This window comes from Lontra canadensis, unplaced genomic scaffold (genome assembly GCF_010015895.1).
Source record: "Lontra canadensis isolate GAN:19392208 unplaced genomic scaffold, GSC_riverotter_1.0 scaffold50, whole genome shotgun sequence".
In the NCBI taxonomy this organism is placed as follows: domain Eukaryota; kingdom Metazoa; phylum Chordata; class Mammalia; order Carnivora; family Mustelidae; genus Lontra; species Lontra canadensis.
In genome coordinates, this window is record NW_022631044.1 from 11,975,411 (window position 1) to 11,994,007 (window position 18,597).

The window sequence follows — 18,597 nt, forward strand, 5'->3', positions numbered from 1 at the left end:
AGCATTTGTAGTGACCTTTGGCAGACCCATGTCTCTGAGCTAAAGTTTCCTCCTCTGTGAAATGGAATGATAACTTGGAGCTTGCAGAGCAACAAGGCACATTCTGTGACATGATTGCTGTCATGGGCATATGGACTCAATGGAGTGAGCCCCCTGTCATCCCCTTTGGTTTTATAAGCACCTTAGGGCTCAAGCTTCTAGGACCCTGAATCTATATTGCTGACCACCAATTATTTTTCCCAAGGGAGGGCCATTATTATGAGCATGGTGTACCTGTTGGAAGCACAGAGGTGCTCATGGCCCTTGTGAAGAGGGTCACACATAAGCCTGGCCTGCATCTTTGCATTTGCCCTTCTCCCTGCCCAGATGACCCTCCTTCCCCCATCACTTCCTTTCCCTATCGTCTTGTCTGGCCTTCAGTGTCCAGATGAAGAATCACCTGTTTCATTAAGCCTCTTTGACTACTTCAGCAAGAACTAACTTACTAGCTTTACACATTTTACACATTCCTGTGCTTACTGTCAATGATTTCAAGCCTAATTTTGATTTCATGTGCTGAACTGTAAGCATTTTGAAGGCAGTGGCTGTGCTTGATACCTGTTTCTCAACTCCCACATAGCTCGATCAAAATTACTGATCAATTGATGAATGAGGACTTGGCTAATAGAAAATTCTCTAATGCAAGAGTAAGTATTCATGATAAGAAGTGACCCAGTAAGAAAAAAAAAAAAAAACAACACAACATATATCATCTTTCCAGATATCTGTGGTAAATAATTAATATGCATGTCAAAATTTAAGATTACCATCGTGTAAAATCTCTATCTTATTTAACTGCTGAGTTCTAGGAGATAGCCAAGTTAGTAAGAGGATGACTTATCTAAGTTTCTGATTTTAGATCCTTTTGAGATACATCAATGTGTGTAATATACATGTGTAGATAAATGTATTGAGATCACCAAGATGCTTAGTTTCCATTTGTAGTCTTTTCTCAATAAGGCAGTAGGACATTGGTGCTTTCAACTGAGCTTAGAGATGTTGAATATGACATTCATGTCATTAAAAATAGTTAGCTGTTCTTGGCTACATTCACAAAGAAGTCCCCTAATGCTTCCTTTAATTGACAGGATCCACACGTGGTGTCTGTTTTGCAAATGTACTCTGCACAGAGCGGCTGGAGCTGTGTATGTGTCTGTGTATGTTCTCTGTAGGTGACACTACCCCCTAATCAGACAATTGGTGCATTGTACTAGGACATACTGTATGCAGACAATGCCTCGCCTACCACCCCCCCCCCTTTTTTTAAACCCTGAAATATGGTTGATATGGTCCATTGCAAAATGAACCTATATTGGAAATGGCAAAATTGTAATGTAAAATATACCGGGGTCAGTGGGGTGTGCTGTTTTTTGCATATATTTTTTCTCCCCTGACCCATGCCATTCCCCTGCATACATGGAAAAAAGCTTCATCTCACACAGAAATGTGATGTCCTTTACTGCCAGAGGCTGTTGCTGTTTTAAATGAGGAAAAAGCACAATGCATGAAGAAGGAAAATTAAAGCATATTCATTTTGGAAATTAGATATGGTGTCAGGAGACTCTCAGAAAATAGCCCCGTTTGAATGGAGGCCCACACTACAAGACAGTTCACTGAACTTTTGACCACTATTTATGCTATAGAAGCTTTTGAAACAGGGAAGAGAGCAAAACATTTTATAGCTGCTTAATAGCTGAGTTCATTTTTCTTTCTTTCTTTTTCTCCCACCAGGCATTTGTCTGTCCCTTCGGTGTATATAAGATATGCAAACACCATGTAGTTTGTTGGCAGGCTTTTGTGTTAATGTTTCCAGGTTGGTTCCAAAACACACAGCTACTGGATGAGACACTCTCCTGGCCAACCCGGTGACCTTCCTTACCCTCCACAGCACAGTCTGCCTCCTGCCCTGGGGCTAGGCTGGAATGGCCAGGGTCACACAGACCTTGGGAGTGACAGTGACCTCTTCAGAGGTCATTGTGCAAGTGCAGAGAGCATATACCTTTCCCAGTTTCCCAGGATTCCTTATGCAAAATTGGACAGGGATGGGAGAGATGATGGAAAAGGCATTTTGTCTAATTTCTCCCTTTCTATTATTTGGAAGAACAGTTCTCAATTTGTGATCATCCTGTTCTGCTTCATTGCTTCCCTCCTGCAGAGCACATCACACCAGCCAGGTTAAGTGGGATTCAAGGGCCCTCCAGGAAGGACAGCCAAGATTTTTGATTCAACACTGAATAAGGAAGCACCTGGAGAAATAAGGTAGGGGAAGAGTTAATTGGAAATGGAGGGTGGGGGTCAATGTAGAGGTGGAAAAAGAATCCAGTATGTACTGGTACTAATGAAAAATATGCTTTAACTTTTATACAAATATGAAGCATGGAGCTAAATATTGCAAATTACAGGTTGTGAGTCTATGTCAGCCTTATTATTGTTATTACTATTAATGCAATGATATCAAACCTAAGGGGTCACTGTATTTGTTTAATTTATTTTCTGGGAAAGCTTAGCATTTTATTTCCAAGTGAGGACCTTTTATCTGGCCTTTCGGTGACTTGCCCCCACTGGCACCACTTGAGCTCCCCCTCTCTCGGGACCTGGGAACTCCTTTGCACTCACTCTTTCTGATCGAAACCAGGCTTGACTCTCATGGCTTTACTCCTCACTTCCCTCCTCCATCAACCATGGGTCTCACTTCTGTTAAGCAGTGACCATGTAATACCGAGCTTATCATGGTGGCTTAAGGTGGCGTGAGGACAAGGGATGCTGGGAAAAGGCTTAGCTATGGAATCGCTTTGTGCCACAGAATGTTCAAATGTTGTCTGAAGGCTGACCTTCATGTCTTTGGCTTGCAAAATAAGGACAATCTGTTCCCATACATGACTGTGAGCTCTCTGCAGACTCTGCAGGTGAGAAAAAAACTTCATCATGGGGACATGTTGCTGTTTTCTCCTGCCTGTGCTCTGTGGTTTTAACTTTGGAGGGAGAGGGAGAGGGAGAGAGGGAGAAAGAGATCATCTCTCTCCTCCCCCACTCCCAGCATTATTCATTAGGAGAGGATTGTTTTCCTCCTTTGGACAGGAAACTTCTCTCCTCTCACTAGCCAGTAACAACCCTTCTGTTCATCCTTATGTCAGACCCTCACAACTGCACTAATATGATCTCTGACAAGTGGAAGGGAGCGGGGAGAGTGTTGCAAGGGCAGCTCTGAAGTCAGGAGATGGCGCAGGGTCTGCTCAGACTACCTACTTTCTGCCGGGACTGGGAGGTTGAGCTCTGTGTGCTGACCTCAGGCCACAGGCTGAGAGAAACCAGAGAAGTTCTTTAATCAGAATCTTCTTGACCTCAGAAACTGACCTCCTTTGTTTCCTGTTCTCCCTGAGGCTTCTTGGCACTGCCAGTAGCCATGTTGCTTTTGCTCTGGCTTTGTGAGAGGAAAGTCCCAGGGAGGCCTGGGGGAATGCTTTGTGCTCCAAGCCCATACTACCCACCCACATCCAGTCTATAGCCTGATCAATGGAACTGAGATAGGATGAGGGGGATGCAAAGGGGCGAGGTCATGTTGGCCATGTTGACTGTTGGCAAAAAAGGGCTCCAGAAGTGGTGACGTCAGGCCATTCAAACGCCACAGTTTAGAGCTGGGAGTAGGGGAAAGTAAGGGATCAGGCTTGGAAAATTCTTGAGCCCTCCCAGGCTATTTCACCCTGTCCTTCCTACTTCTGAGGACTTTGCTGAGATAGATCCGTGGTGGACTCGGAAGCCCTGCATTTGTCTGTCACCCCTACCTTGGCAGAGGATAATCCTTACAGTTGTCATACCATTTGTGATGGCCTGGGGTTCCCCTGCCATTGTGGTGGCTGATAGGGGTGAGCATTTTAAATAATGAAGAAAAGGAGACACCATGACCAAATCCGGCATCCAATCCAACAACAGCCGTATTGATTTTTTCTTTTTTTCCTTTCTTAAGAGAATGAGGAGACAGGCCTAGGCAGGATTTCTGCTTCACTTAATTATAAATGGGCATATTATAGCAAATATTAATGATTGTATTAGTTTAGAAATTTCAAGTCTGACTCAAGTCTGTCACATTCTGATGACCAGGCTTTAAATGCAAATCCATCTCAAAATAGAATTCCCATTGGGTGCAGCACTGGTAAGATGACCTCAATGAATGTTGCCCATATGACAGTGAGGTGTTTTCTGGGGCGCAAGGGACTTTTCTGGTAGTTTCTGAGTATTTCTTTTATTCTTATGGTAGTCCATGAAATAGGATTTTTAAAAATAGTTTAGCCATTTCTTTCTTTATACAGTTAGGTTTTGGATGAAGGTTGTGTGACATACTAGACTGGTGAAAAGCAACTTGATGTAATAAAGAGAGGGACAGACTTGCATCCAAATCCTAGGGTCTGCCACTGGGCAGACTTCAGGCCTTGAGCAGATCAGACTCTCCTGAGCTCAGTTATCTCATAAGTAAAACAGGTAGTGATCTCGACCATGCAGCATTGTTCTGAGGATGGAGGGTACTACTCACATAATATTTACTCAATAAAAATTTATTAACATTATCACTATAAAAAGAAGTCTTAGAGCTGAATGAGGCCTGTAAAATCTGTTAGTTCAACCTTCCCCCATCTTCAGAGAAAGAAACAAAGTTTCAGAGAGAGTCAGCACCTTGCTGAGCAGTGAGCAAAATGGCCTCAGAGCTTGTGGTTGTTCACATGCTCTCAATGCCCAGACTAATGGGTTGTCTCAGTCAGCTCAGGCTGCTGTAACAAAAGTACCATAGATTGAGTGTCTGGAACACAATGAGCATTGCTTTCCCATGGTTCTAGAGGCTGCAAGTCCAGGGTTAAACTACCCACAGATTTGGTATCTGATGAGAAGAACCCTCTTCCTGGTTCATACACAACCTGCTTCTCACTCTATCCTCACATGGCAGATAGGGCCGGGGAACTTTCTGGAGTCTCTCTGTAAGGGCACAAATCCTGTCATGAAAGTCTCACTGCCATGACCTAGTAACCTTCCAAAGGCTCCACCTTCAAGTACTGTCACACTGGGCATGAGACTTCAACCTAGGACTTTGGGGGCATAGACGTTCAGTCTATAGCATGGAACACCTCCTCCTTCTGTTTCTTAGGTCAAAGTTTTCATATTTTTGAAGATGAGTGTGATCTAAGGTTTTTTCTGAAGTGTTTTAATTTTTTTTTTCTCATTGGGTATTTCTAATAAATTCTTTCAGGCCTTGAACCTTGCATATCCTTTGCTTCTTTGATGTTACTGTCTTTATTAGCTAGCCCTCTGATTCTCTTCAGATGGAATACTTTATTACTGTATTGTCCATTGATTCTTTCCTGTCTCAGACTTGTTTATTTCACAGAGGGTAGATTACATAATAAAAGAGGCTATGCAACACAATTTATTTAACTTTGTGGTGCCCAGTTTTTGCTCTCACTGATAAGTAAAAATTCCCCCCCCCCTTTTTAAAAAATTTTCTTCATTCTAATAAGGGATGGATATAATTTTGTCAACATTTGAGTTTTCTAAGACCTTTAAAAAAGCTCTTTTTATCTACTAACATCACCTCATGAATAAAAAGATCTCTGAAAACCACACGAAGATAGAAATAATGTAGTATTAGAACTCTCTTCAAGCAAGAAGGATCAGAAGGGCATGAACATTGTCTATATGGTGAACTTAGAATTTTGTCACGGGTCCGTATAGGCCCATAAACAAGTAAATGGGAACCGTTAGTCTAAGGGCAAGAGTTGGGTTGCCATGTAACTGTGTAAACTGAATAACCTTAGCTCATCAGGAGCCTAAAATGGGGATGGAAATGTTAAACTGATTTCACTGAGCAGCTATGAGTTTCAAGTAAAATGATATGAACAATGGTTTAAACATTTTGTGGTCCTATGCAAATATAATGGGTTATTATGTCAGAAAGCAATTACAGAACACCTAATTTTATTTATGTATATACACACATGTAATATAAGTTATATATTATTATATGCATATAATACCAGTGTATAAGGGCTCTATAGGACAGTCATACCCCAAGGAAAAAACAATGGGAGTGACAAGAAACATAGCTTCTAGTCATAGTCTAGTGAGCACAAAGGACTTTGGGAGTACAGAGGACAGTTATCGTGGCCCTTTCCCTGACAGAGTTCACATGAACATGGCCACTGTCCCAACATCTGCATTGACTCCACCCCTAAGCACTTATCCCTAATGCCGGACATATGCTTACGAAGAACTTTTGATCAACCGATTGTCTAAAATATGTGGAATAGCTCCCCAGATGGGATCTTGCTGTCGATGCAGTGATGCTAGAAACTGAGTAATGTGGAGCTGTGTAGAATGATAGAACAATCAGTCTAGCTCTCAGTCTTTGTTACTGTATGCCTGATTCCTGACAGACACTGAGCCTTGTTTTTCCTTAGCCTGCATATAGCTGAGGGTGCGGTGATCATGTGAGGGAGCACACACGTGTTTCAGGTCCTTGTAGCTGGGAAAGCACTGTGCTGAGCCATTATTGCAGATGAGAAAACTAAGGTTCATAGAAGTTAAGAAACTTGCTCAGTAACACATGGCAAATAACTAGCAAGGCAAAAGTTTTCGAATAAACCTATCTGACTGCCCAACTCTTGGTCTTTTCAACAAACTTACAGTCATATATATATGAGAGTTGTATGTCATAATGAGTGGAACAAGTAGGGATAACATGGACATGATGAACTTCTGCCTTTTTTCTCCTCCCCTAAATGAGTTGCCTTTCATCTTTCCTTGACTGACTCTAACTCAAGTCACAGTTGAATTGCCTTTTCCAAGGTCCAAAGACAGATACTAATCTGGGGGCAATTAGTTCAGGTGTTGTGTGGGGCCCAACTAACCTATGCTTTCTCAGATATCAGACAAGTCAGGTTACCCAATTATTTCTGAGAGTAATTACTGTGTTTTCACTCTAGTCCATTTCTACTCTTTGGCTCATTGTTTACCTCAGAGAGGAGCAAAGAATGAATTCAAGTTACAGTCTGACATTACAATGAGATTGCCAATAGAAATCAGTGACTTGTCCCATGACAAGCTAGGGTTTATGAGGCAGCCTAACGGTGTCCTTATATCTTTGCCTACCTCATTTTACTGCCATTCAAGCGGATTATACAATTTTCCTGTTATAAAGGGGGTGTAGTCAGGGCAAAAGGAAGTCTAATTGAGTTTAATAAAGCTGGAAGCAGTAGTATAGAAGACTTATAGAGTAAAGAATATTATAAATAGAGTATTCCAATAAGAATGGTCGGGGTTGTCTGTTAAGGTTGATATTTATGTCCACACTTATTGACCTTAGAAAGGGGAGATAGAGCAGACATAGGTCAAAGAACTCACCTTTTCAGCAGCAGGAGCCTAGATCTCCGTGGAATTGAAAAGAGTTATACTCAGTGTGCTGAAATATCATTTCATCCATTTTGTATTTATGAGGACTTCTGCTTATTTGGAAAAAGTGGCTGAAAAATACACTCTTCTCCAAACAAAGCAGCAAAGCCATAACGGAGACTGTGGAGTTGCAAAAGATATACATAGTTCTAATGCTGTGCTATCTGATTCAGTGACCACCAGCCACATGTGGTTCTCATATCAATGCATAGTTCGCAATATGTGCTTTAATTATAAAATTCATACTGACTTTGAAAGACTTAGTGTGAGGAAAATAATGTAAAAGTCTCACGAAGAGCTTTTAGATTGTTTACATTTTGAAATGATAGTATTTTGGTTATATCGGGTTAAATAAAGTATTAAAGTAATTTCATCTGTTTCTTTATATTTCTTAAAATGTCACTACTATGGAAAATAACATATATGGCTTGCATTATATTTTTAGTGGATAGCAGTAGTCTAATGCAATGCCTAAATGCTGTCATCTGAGAGTCACATTTCAATAATTTGGAAGGTCGATATGTCTTCTGCTGGTATGGGATATGGGTGTGATATCCACGAGTGTGATGTGGGTCTATGCACACGTCTCCGTATTCATACCTGTGGGAGGAATTCCATCACCTTTGGGATGAGAGAAATCATCCCCATACACCCAAAGTTGTCTTCATACATAGAGATGATGTTTTCTTGCATCTCTTCATTTTAATAAAACCCTGTACCCCAAAGAGCACAATTTGGAATAAGCTACTGGAACAATTTATTGTTTCCTCTCCACAGATTAGAGAGGTGGTACTTGGAGCAGCTTGTTAAAGAGAAGAGCTTGGCCCTTGCCCTTGCTCTGTGTTTAATGATCCTCTCTTCGCATGCCACCTCTCTAATCTGCAGAGAGATAGGGACAAATTGTATCTATAATGTTATATTACTTAACAGTATAATGTATGATAAATCATAGAATTGCATCCCTACCTTGTAATTGGTGAGATGTGTTGCATGAGAGATCCCCTAATTCAATGGAGAGTGGTTGCTCTTATGCGTAACTGCCTCTCTGGATCAAACCAATTCAGCCCACAAGTGATGAGGGGAGAGTTAAAGCTTTTTTAATTAAAAAAAGGAAAAATATGACTTAGAACGGCTTTCTCGGCCCTGGCATTCAAATGCCTGCTTAATAATGCTGGATGTGAACAGAGCCTCTTTTTTTCCTCTTTCCTGTAGGCGTCAGGGATGGGCCATCCACAGGAAATAGGTACCTGAGAGGACAGACGTTGTGTGAATTCATGTTCTCCTAGCTGGCAATCATCACTTTGAATGTGTTGCCTTTAGCCGAGCGTGTTTATTGCTTTTGAAAATTATGGTCTTCCTATTGTTATCCCCACCCATTTTATTCTCAACACTTTGTGCTTTTGTTTTAAATCCCTTCCTTTTACCTATATAGGCCATTCCCTGATTCTTCAGAGTTCTTTCATTGTATTTTGTTTTCTGTTCTTATTTCCTTAAGCTTCTGGGCTTATTTTATTTTTTAACAAGGCCTATCTTGGTGGCCTCTTTTCCTAACCCCTAACCTTTTTAACTTCCCAATTATTACTGGCAGAACCAACAGAGTCACGGTATTCAGCAGTACAGGAAGATGGAGTGTAGGTGACCTCATCTTCATTCCTCAGAAAGCATGGAGGTTTTAGTAGCTAGCCACTCTCATGGAGAAATGAGTAGGGACGGTGACATCTAGATCATGATTGCTCTTGGCCCACCTGAAAATCTCTGACCAGCACTACAGATAATCTGACCATTGACTGTTCAGAAATTAGTTTTGAAGACAACTGAAATAAAATCTGACAGGTAGCCTTCATTAAGTCTGTTACAGTCATTGGGATTTCTACAGAAGAGACTGTGCCAGCTGGACTTTCCAAAAAGAGCTGAGGAAACTTGGAGGCAGTAAACAGGCTCATCGTTGCCTTGAAGGAGCTCAGGGTCTAACACTTGAGTCCCTTGGCCCTCCTAAGCTCTCTTTCCTTTCCCTCACAAGGTCTATTTTTAGGAAGCTTCTCTTTAGTAGCTGAATTCTAGGATGTGTTGTTTGGGGCTGAAAAATATCTGATAAAAGTTGTCACATACTTGCCCCTTACAATTTTCCATTCATTGTTAAATAAATGGGTGAGATGCAATGCCCTGATTTTTTCATTTTCCAAACTTCCATTCATTCATATGTATGCGTATATTAAATAAATTTTATAAATATATATATATATTTTTTTTTTCTTAAGAAAGATTAAATAGATCGTGTGGCCTTAACTCAGTCACTTCTCCTCAAGTCTGCCTTTCTGAAAAGAGTAGGTCAGCTTCTGACATGAGTCATTGATTCTGTCCAAATGGATGTAGGGATATGACCCAAACTGTAGTCTAGCACATGGCCTACGTGGAAAAGTGGTGGGTTGGGAGGTGGGGTTGTCTTATACGGTGTTCGATCACATCTGCACTGCCTTTCCTATGCTCTGCTGTTTCACATCTTAATATAGAGAAACAATTCATTTGGTAAAGAATCTATAATACAATTTCCAGAGATTACCCTGCCATTTCTCAACTGCCAGATATATTTTATTTTTACTCTGCATGTAACCAAGGAAAACAAGGTTGCAAAATGATGCCAGCTTATGCTTTTCAGCTATGAGATGTCAATAGCCCTTGATTTTGTTGTTGTTGTCACTAATTTCTGCAAGTTCACAAAAAAGTGTCATAAAAACAAATTGCTTTTAAACATCCCATCATTATTCACCCAGGATTCTTATGAGCTATAAGAATATATTTGCCATAGTTTTTGAAATCACTTTTAATCACATATATTCAGGCCCTTAGAAAAGGCTACTTAGGCTCTATTTTTTATTTTCCTCTTAGTGTTTTTTTTTCCCCTTCCTTGTGTTTTCGTGCTGACATTTTTACTATAAAGTCACATTTTCATCTAGGACAATGGCATCTTGTTTTTAAAGCAAACAAACACGAGACAATTTGTTTTGAAAATATGTGGGTTGATGACAAAGTCATAAGAATTTCAGAGAAATGTCAGCGCTGGTGTCAGGAGAGCCAGTTCTCATGTGTTTCTTATATGAAAATGGAATTTGGTGCCTTATGCTGACAGCCTGCACACAGCGCAGAAGTTTCTTTGTTTTTGCCAGGTACCGGCTTCCTCTTTCACCGTAAGCCCACTTGATGGTTTCGAAAGATCAATTCTACTTCGCAGCGAATGTATCTCTTAACCTTTTCCCTAGAAACTGAAACAATATACAAGTGAGCCCCACAAAAGGGGGAACTCGGAGATGAACGGCAAGGATGCAAAGGGTTATATTATAATTCATCTAGAAAAGAGCATTTTCACTAATCAGTACCCGTATCCTACATTTGTAAAAATGACTGCCTGACAGGTGAAAAATCTATTTTTTTTTTTGACAGCATACATTTAGTCTTAAATCAATCCAACACAATAGTTCCTTTTTTTTTTTTTTTTTTTGCTTTACACAAACTCTCTTTCACCTTTTGATAAACTGTACCCCTGTGAGCTGTAGAATGTTTCAGATTCCTACCCTTTTCTGTGTTGCGGCAATATTTTGAGAGCAATGTAAAGCAGATTCATTTGGCAGAATGTTTTTATATGCGTATCAGTGCAAAGGTAGGATTTAATGATTTTGAGGATTAAAGGCTCTGTCCGAAACTTTGTAATGCGCTGTGAAATACTTGCAGTACGACTTAGACTCCTGACCCACTAAGGCCTCTTGGAAGTATTCTATTTTAACCTGGTGTGTAGAGCACAATAGCGATAAATCTTGAAGCAGATTAAGTAATTTCCCCATAGTGGTGTGTCTGCTGGAGTTTCAAATAACCCAGCATAGGGATTCAAAGTCTTGCTGCATTTGGTTATTCCAGACTGTATCTCCTCTGTGTAAAGAAACTTTCTGGCAGGGCAGCATCATGCCCTTTGACCCCCATGTAAGAGTCTTAAATGGATGCCCTCCTGAGCTGACTGAATGCTAATTATTTTGCTACTCCCGAATCTTTAAAAATAAAATAATAGAAAGACCAAGAAGAAAAGATGGCGCATTTGCATGCTTAAAATATGTAATGGAAGCTGGCGACGTTATTTCACACTCAGATTTCAGGAGGCCATTGGGGATTTGACTTACTTTTCTATTGTGCAGTGTTGTGCTGGGAGATATTCTTGTCTGGCCCTGGCAATTTTTGTTAGAAAATTCTCTGAGGTCCACCTGAGACAGGATTTGTGAGCATCTGTATCCCAGGATGTCCAGAAGAGAACATGCAAGTCCTAGAGCTGGGACTGATAATGGTGGTGCCGCTTCATGGGAGCCATCTTGAATTCAACACTTGGGTAGAGAGAAAGTTTTCCTTTTCTTCTTCTCAATGCCAACACCTTTGTGAGGTAAAGGTCAGATCTACATAATGAAATGAAAGCAGGGCCAGGTCAGGGAGAAGGGGAGTTGTTTAATCCTGGAGACCAAAACTTTGGAGATTTGATTAAAAGCCCAAACGCTTCCCTGGGAACAAGCATCTAATTACTATGGAAAATCTAAATGTGCCCTTGACTTCTTTGTTCCTTTATGCAAATGACAAATCTTCTCCCTAAACACATTTTAAAAAAGGAGAAACTATGGGCTCGAGCAGAACATTATATGGCCCACTAATTTCTCTGCTCCTTTGAAGAAAAGAGCTGTGGGCAATATTGCCATTACAGGGAGAAAGCACTTGGCAGTACGATGCTGACAGCCTATTAAGAAAAATAAACAAGAGAAGTATAGCTCCAGCCACTCTGTTTCTCAGATCAAACCTCAGGGTCTTTCTAGTGGCCTGTCGACCAGAAGGAAGCAGGTGTGCAGCCCAAGCAAAGAGGAAATGTGCTGGTATGTTTGTGGACAATTGTATGCACACACATGGTTGTGGTGGGTATGTGCATACATACATATGTGTGATACAGATAGGTAAAGATGTGTGTTGGGCATGCAGGTAGTAATGTGTATATGTCCACTGAAAAAATGATATATATCACTACCCCTACTTTAACTCTATTAATACACTCTTAGTTACGGTAATCTTCATGATGAAAGAAAGAAAAAGAAGAACTACTGCTTCTTAGTGGCGGTGGGATGAAAATACAATTATCCCCATCCTAGTTTTGATGGTGGCCTCGTAAGGAAGAGCACACTTTGGCCTAGGAACATAGAAGCACATTAAGTTGGAAAAAGAGGGTGAGCATTTGTTGAATGGATCTGAGTGGACACAATGTTTAAATAACGTGCCCAGCTCCCCCTATTTCCCATGACTTCCTCATTCTCCTGCCAGCTTCAGGGTCTCACCATCCCAGTGATTCTCTCTCCATTGAAGTTCTTTCCTCCTGCTACCATTTTCCTCTTGGAGCATTCTGATATGGTCTGTATTGCTTTTTCTTATGTATGTTCTTATGTATGTCTCTACTTTACAAAAAAAAAAAAAAGTACTAAAAACTCAATATTGCAGAACTCCAGACTGCAGGCTTGGCATCATAGAAATTTAAAGCTGAATGGGATCTTGAGGGCATTCTAATTCAGTTCCTTTATTTACAGATGAGCGTGCTTAGAGCAGTTTCCAGGGGGCAGCTAGCTGAGGATCTGAGTACCCCCAAGATATCATTGGTCTGACATGGACATTTCACTAGAAGCTGTGGCAATCTGTGTCATGGCAGTGACTAGAAACAGTGTAGAGAACATTTCCTTTAGGAGATAAATGTGGAAACTTAACATTTGTGAAAGTGCTTTATGAGCTACTGCATAGTAACTTGCATGAAATGTAAGATGATTCTTTTTTTTTCTGTTATAATTACTGATATGCTAGGTGAAAGTTGTAACATAACTTCTGAAACTATAAAACTTAGTGAAAACTGAAACATCTTTAAGTGCATATTCCAAAGAAGCCCTCTGCTGTGTCTCAAAATTCTTCAGTACTGAGTTTCTAGATAGCTGCTTTGAACATTCAGCCCTTGGAGAGGAAGGGATCATTCATATAGGTACAGAGAAAGAGGACCAGACCAAAAGGGTCTACAGGCCCAGATTCCATTCTTGCTTGAGGTTTTGCCTGTTTATTTCACTTGGTGACCTAAATGACTGCTAATTATTTAAGCTAAGTGAGACTCATAATGTCCTTTCTTCCAAAAGTGAGTCCGACGTATTACAGTGAGTGGCACCAAATATCTCGTTGCCCCAGTCAGAAATGTGGGGGGCTTACCTCCCCATCATCACCAGGGCCTCTCAGATTTACTCCTAAATCTCTCGTCAACTATTGTCACTGATCACCCACATCTTTGTTTCTTACCTTGCTGTGGTTCTAACTGGCCTTCCTTTTTCCAGCCTTGCCCCCTCGCTCCTTCAAGTACTAGCTAGATTGATGCTGTAAATCACACATTTGGTTGGTTCACTCCCCCATTTAATACCTTTAATGATGTCAGAATGCTCTGCAGAGGAAGTTCACAGTTGTAATGTTATCCCCATCCACAGGCCTTTCGTGACCTGACCTCTGCCAGCTTTCCAGTCTCCTCTTACCACACAGCCTACATCCCAGTCTTTGTGATCTTACTTTGTTTCTTCAGTGCACCATCTTACCTCTCACCTCGGAGCTTTCAAACATGCTGTGTGCTTGGCCAAATACCTAATAGTTAGCTCTGTCTTCCAACTCTGTTATCTTCATATGGTTTAAATCCATTTTATCTTTCAAGTCTCTGCAGAGGCATCCCTTTGTCTGGAAGCCTCCTCTGATTGCTCCCCTTCCGGGTTGCTAATATCTCTGTCCTTCTGCTAGAGCACTTATCGCAAAGCATGAAACAGGTTGTAGTCCCACCACCATAAACTCCATGATTAGGGACCAAGTATATCTATATTTTTTATATCTCTAGGCTTTATTCCAGTGCCCCATATATATGAAGTACTCAAATAAATGTGTGTTGAATAAAGGAATGCATAAATGTCAGTCACTTATTTGTGATCTTGGACAAGTCATTTACCTTATTTGGGCCACTGTATTCTTTGTGACCAGCATGAGATCATCGAACTAAAATTGCATGAAGGTGGCTTCTGGTTTTAAAGTGAATTTATAATGATATGTTTATTGACATACAAAAAATGTACTAGAAATTTTAAAATAGTGATCAGTGATACATTTCTGTTTTTGATTTGAGCTTATACATTTAAAAAGTCTGTAATCCTTGTTCACACCTAGATCTGTACTATCTACCTTATGATAAATATCTTCCTAATGCAGGCAGTATTGTCCATCATCAAGGCCAGAGATCGAGGAGAGTGTGTACCCTAACAATTTTGTGTTTTGGGGAGGAGTTTCTGGATATGTGAAAGAAACTGTAAGAAATAATGTTTTTCTTGAAGAATTTTAGGTCCAGTCTACAAGAGAGCAAATGGCTTAGAAGGAAATGCATTTTCGTTCTTTCTCTAGGTTGATGAAACAGTTGCTTGAATGTACTGGACTAAAGATGGGAGCTAGTCCATATTTCTCTCAACTAAGTTGAACTTCTGGAAGTTGAACCATCAATATTTAGATGGTGGCCAAGTCTTAGGTCTTTAATTTCATTCCTAAAAGAGAAAATAACAGTGTTTTGTCAGTGAGTCGACAGATGATCCACATGGGGAAGCAGCTGAGTTGGGATAGTGTTGATGGCAAAGAGAAGCAACAAGGTATTATAGTGTAAAATATGCAGAGAAGAAATTTTTGAGCTTCTTGTTCTTAGTTTTTGGATCACCTCAAAGGTAAGAAATGCACATAATCTACTGTCAAAGAGAGCCAGTTTGGGGGAGCCATGATACAAATCAACAGACATAGACACCACATTTCCTCCCCAGAGAAGCTGAGAAAAGGTCAGAGCTTTATACCAGGAGAACAATCCAATGAAATACCAATACGAAGCCAGCATGATATGTGTCCAAAAAACAAAGCGAGGTGCACATTCTCATCAGTGTCTCTTTGTAGACCCCCTCAAGCTTGACCCTATAATTATTATATTTGCTCCTCCTGACTCAGAAATATAACCAACTTTCCAAATGTTTTGTCCTTGACTTTTCATATTTTATCTTTTTCTGTCTGGCGGTACTTATGTTTTAACATATCTGCTGTGTGGTGTTGCGGTACTGGAATTAAACACTCTACATCTAGGATTATTTTTCCAATTTATTGCCTTCTGGGACAGGGATTTATTCTTCAGACCTCCTGCCAATCTGCGGTTGCTAGTAAATGATATCCTGGTTTGAAGATCTGGATACTTTTAGGTGGTAGTGGGGGGGACCATGAAAGAAAATGATTTTGATCTGAAACTGAAATTCAGACAAAGGACTGGTGGTAGTGTTTGAGTAGACAGTGAGTCTGCATGGCTCTACACTAGAGAGAAGTGCCGCTCACAGCAAGCAGAAGAGGACTCAAGAACAAAATAAAAGTAGGCCTACCTCTGCTTATTCAAACACCACCCACAACTTTCTGGGAAAAGAACATATGCAGAGCATATTTGAAAACATTATAAGGCATGCATAAAGTACAATATTAGTCAATTTTATATGCTCAGTTGCATGAAATCTGTGTGTTTAAAAAATATAATAATTTGCATTTCATGGCTTTTGATAACCTCAGGAGTGCACTTGAAATTCAGCACATGCCCACAGCACCTCCCAGCTCACCCCATTTTTAACTGAAGACCAATGGTTTCTATTAAGGGATCAGGCAGGGCCTCTGACAAGCCAGTCAATAACTATGTGAGGTTACTTCATTAATGCTATAATGGCTGATAGAGTGAGAGGCAAAAAACAGGTTCCTGACAGCAGCAAATGAAAATGATAGAGATTCCTGAAGCAATGCGCCTTTCCTTTGTCATTGTCTTTTGCTTCGCTTATTCAAAATGTGGCATTTATGTATTCAGTCTTGATGAATGTTGCAGGCTTTAAGTACTTTTTCCATCTCTAATGCAGTGCCAATTGCACATTGTTCTCTCTTTCTCTCTCTCTCTCTCTTCCCTTCTCCCTCTCTCTCTCTCTCTTTTTTCCTATAACCTCTGCTGTCAAGGCACTGCAGGCTGAAGGGTTGCAGGCACCAACTAAATAGCTTTTGTGCTATAAACGGTGAAGGTGATGGGACAATGCATCATGAGTGCTGGCTGGGTCATGGAGCAGACAGGGTGGTAGGAGCCGGACCCTGCAGCTAAAATGCTGCGAGGCCCCCTGTCCCTGCCTCTCTCCTGCCTTGATTTGGAAGCCAGGCAGAACTCCCCAAGGAAAGTCAAGTCGTCTCTGTGAAGTTTGGACAGGGAGGCACTGGCAAAGAAAAGCTCTGTGCAAGTACCTCTCGAAGGCAAGTTGTGTTAACAGGACTCTTCAGTTAGCTGTGTCCAGAAGCCTGTGCAGGTCTGGCCAGGCTGGCAGACATGATTGGATGGCTTCTGGAGGCTGAAGGTTTTTTTCAGTTTCTAAGTGCCTTGGTGGGCACAGGCTGCCTTCTGATCCTCCAACGGTTCACGCAGTTCGTTTGAACAGATAAGAAGGGATACGAGTTGACAGGTCTCTGGCATCAGTGAGAGGGGGTGGTGCAGACATTTCCTTGATGCTGCTGGGTGCCTCCTCAGAAGGTGCCTACCTCTGAGTAAGGCAAAGTCTAGATGTGCAGCGAAGCCAGAGTTGAGAGCTTCTTGAGGCCTATTGTGGTGTGGTTTAGGGGAGCAGGTGAGCCAGTTCACAGCAGCTGTTGCACTTCTGGTGGCATGAGAACGGGAGCCATTTTGGAGGAGGAAATGTGATAAATCAGTTGAAAAGTATCTATATTTGAATTTCATCAGCCTTCACCAGGGAACTGAGCAGCCTGTTGGGACGCTTGGCCTCAGCTGGCAGAACATCAGAACAACATCACCATGGTCAGAGACAGGGCAGGCAAGAAGGAAAAATGCAACAGCCTCCATTCTCTATGGTTTCTCTCTGTACAACTTGGGTGGTGGGTCATAGTCTCAAATTGCCACCATGTGTTTTAAGCACTGACTCAAATCCTTCATGAAGGAGTCTGTACTCAAGTATAAACAAACAAAACCAACCAACCCACAATTAAATGCATAATTGTAGTCTGAATGCACAGGTGACGGGTTTGGCTAGAAGCAGCTTATCAGAGAGGACCAACCTTTATTCTTCTGTGGTTCCATCACAGAACGTGGGGATGCTCTCCCATCTTTGTTTCCTGCAGATGGCCAAAGCAGAAGTTCTTGTCTAATTAAAGATGGAGCCGGTCTGAACCATGGTATTTTTTCCTGGGTAGCCTCTATTACATTGTTAATTGCACTGTTCTCTTTTCATTGTTTTTGTTGTTTTTTTTTTAAACTGGTCTTTACTAGTTATTTACACGTAGGTGTTATTCTTTCTTGTTAGTAAATGTTATGGGCTGAATTGTGCCTCTACCCAAATTCATATGTTAAAGTCCTGATCCCTAGTTCCTCCGAATGTGACTGCATGTGAAGACAGGGTCCTTAAAGAGGTGATTAAGAAAAAATGAGGCCCTTTGGGTGGGCTCTTGTCCAATATGAGAGGTCTTCTTGTAAGAAAAGGAAATTAGGATCCAGACAGGTACAGACTGAAGGTCATAGGAAGACATAAGGAGAAGATGGCCATCTACAAGTCAAGGAGAGGGGCCTGAGAAGAAACAAACCTTTGTGACAACTTAATCTCAGACTTTCAGCCTCCAGAATTGTGAGAAAATAAAGTTGTGATGTTTAAGCCACCTATCCTCCAGTGTATGTCCCCAGTGATCAGCATTTTAATGAAATGAGGTCATTCTCTGCATCCCTGTTTTTGTAGAATTCAATTGTACATTTTGAAAAGTTCACACTCAAAAATGTCTCATCTTGTTGTGAGGTTCTGTAACCTTTTTTTATCTTGCTTTGGATCATAGTTTTAACATGTTTTGATCAATGTAGAAATAATTTATTTGAACTGCTATATAGTAATCCTATATATAAATGTACTACCATTCATTTATCCTTTACCCTATTAAAGAAATATAAATTATCTCTGCTTTTTTTTATGATAATGAACAGTGCCTCCATGAGCATTTTTACATGTGTTTTCT

At 40.8% G+C, this 18,597-nt stretch overlaps 1 long non-coding RNA gene across 2 annotated transcripts in view; it reads left to right on the forward strand.

Annotated features, from left to right (window-relative positions):
• The window catches only part of LOC116877244, a 321,390-nt gene that overhangs the window by 64,284 nt on the left and 238,509 nt on the right, over positions 1-18,597 (forward strand). For both annotated transcript variants that reach the window (XR_004384593.1, XR_004384594.1), the window contains exon 4: positions 2,195-2,298. This is a non-coding gene — a long non-coding RNA (uncharacterized LOC116877244). The remainder of the gene's footprint in view (positions 1-2,194; positions 2,299-18,597) is intronic.